Source organism: Schistocerca gregaria, unplaced genomic scaffold (assembly GCF_023897955.1).
Source record: "Schistocerca gregaria isolate iqSchGreg1 unplaced genomic scaffold, iqSchGreg1.2 ptg000558l, whole genome shotgun sequence".
In the NCBI taxonomy this organism is placed as follows: Eukaryota; Metazoa; Arthropoda; class Insecta; order Orthoptera; family Acrididae; genus Schistocerca; species Schistocerca gregaria.
In genome coordinates this window covers 52,501-55,000 of record NW_026061951.1, presented here as the reverse complement: position 1 = coordinate 55,000, position 2,500 = coordinate 52,501, and positions in this window count along the sequence as shown.

Sequence of the window (2,500 nt, the reverse complement as noted above, 5' to 3'; positions counted from 1 at the left end):
TCACCGGCCGGGAACAGTCCCACCAAGCCACCGCCGCGTATCGCTTCATACCCACATGGGCCTAGTCACGTGTGTGGATGTGGCGGGTACCGCTGAAACAACCGGTTAATAGCTGTACCGATCGTCGCCATCACAGATTCACCTCCAGCGTGAACAACCGCTCAACAACGGATTTCCAGTTCATTTGCGTATCTTGGGCAGTAAACGTAGATGTCCACCTACATTTGCGAATTCAACAATTCTTGCATGCCAGGATGTCATGTGTCACGACACGCTACATCAGACCACATACACACTGCGACATGTGCAGAAGAGAACACGTGGAAGGTGGCCCGCGCACGTATGCGATGTCCCTTCCGCGATCCACTGTCAACCGGCATCTGCGGCATGTCCCAGATATGGAACGCGGTCCACCAGGGTAGCACTTTGTGTGAGGCAATACGACAAAGTCGGAATACACGCGTCACTACATCACACGGCTCACGCTGACCTGACCTGACTCACCGCACCACCACCCCCAGCGACCCAGGGTGACATACAATGCGTTCGTACGTTCCTCCCACACGCCTCTACGGCGTACCACAGTGCAACCTAGCTGTTATTGGGAGACGAGACAAGTAGCATCGAGCACAACATATGGAAATTGAGATTCGACACCGTTGGGCACAGCCAGCGTACGGTCACACGTATCACACTACTTCACTCTGTACGTAACTACCGATGATCGGTACAGCGTGTGGGTTACGCGTACGACATCAGCGGACAATGGACACAGACCATACCACGACGTACACTGAGGGCGTCGACATCTGAACGCAACTGAACAGCTGCGAGGCTCATTTAACACTCAAACGCCAGACCGACCAGCTTGAGAGGACGGAGACACAAAGAGAGGGGCAGAGGGGGGGGGGGGGGCGATATAGTCCTATTGCAGTACAATTGACAGTGGATAGCGGGAATATGTGGAAAGTAAGCAACACTCGCAAGACATCTACATGAGGATAACAACGACACCAGAGATTCCGAGCAGTGAACTATGTTAGGCAAAGGGACAACGTGGGTTAGGTTAAGGGACAACGTGGGTTAGGTTAAGGGACAACGTGGGTTAGGTTAAGGGACAACGTGGGTTAGGTTAAGGGACAACGTGGGTTAGGTTAAGGGACAACGTGGGTTAGGTTAAGGGACAACGTGGGTTAGGTTAAGGGACAACGTGGGTTAGGTTAAGGGACAACGTGGGTTAGGTTAAGGGACAACGTGGGTTAGGTTAAGGGACAACGTGGGTTAGGTTAAGGGACAACGTGGGTTAGGTTAAGGGACAACGTGGGTTAGGTTAAGGGACAACGTGGGTTAGGTTAAGGGACAACGTGGGTTAGGTTAAGGGACAACGTGGGTTAGGTTAAGGGACAACGTGGGTTAGGTTAAGGGACAACGTGGGTTAGGTTAAGGGACAACGTGGGTTAGGTTAAGGGACAAATTGAGTTAGGTTAAGGGACAAATTGAGTTAGGTTAAGGGACAAATTGAGTTAGGTTAAGGGACAAATTGAGTTAGGTTAAGGGACAAATTGAGTTAGGTTAAGGGACAAATTGAGTTAGGTTAAGGGACAAATTGAGTTAGGTTAAGGGACAACGTGGGTTAGGTTAAGGGACAAATTGAGTTAGGTTAAGGGACAAATTGAGTTAGGTTAAGGGACAAATTGAGTTAGGTTAAGGGACAAATTGAGTTAGGTTAAGGGACAAATTGAGTTAGGTTAAGGGACAAATTGAGTTAGGTTAAGGGACAAATTGAGTTAGGTTAAGGGACAAATTGAGTTAGGTTAAGGGACAAATTGAGTTAGGTTAAGGGATAATCTGGTACAACCACAGTTAGGTTAAGCGATAATCTGGTACAGCCACAGTTAGGTTAAGCGATAATCTGGTACAGCCACAGTTAGGTTAAGCGATAATCTGGTACAGCCACAGTTAGGTTAAGCGATAATCTGGTACAGCCACAGTTAGGTTAAGCGATAATCTGGTACAGCCACAGTTAGGTTAAGCGATAATCTGGTACAGCCACAGTTAGGTTAAGCGATAATCTGGTACAGCCACAGTTAGGTTAAGCGATAATCTGGTAAAACCACAGTTAGGTTAAGCGATAATCTGGTAAAACCACAGTTAGGTTAAGCGATAAAGTTGGTTAAATTTGGTATTGTGTGGGAAGGGGGCAGAGAGGGGGGGGGGGTGGATAGTGGTGGCAGTACGCGGATGCCTGAGTCACCGTCAGATACGTCACGTCGGTTCGATGCTTGTAGCAAGAGGCTGGCGGGTCTGTGTCTCTCACTTCTGCAATTTTTCATGTGGTATAACACGAGGGCGGGTGGTGATATTTGGTGCCCCTCTGTGTAGGATGTGTGTTGGTGGTGTTGGTTTATCTGAGCAATGGTAGTTGTCGGAGGAGTGTGGTATTGTGCTTTTATAGGTGGACCTACTGGTCTGGTTATCATAGTGTCGACGGTGCAATGTG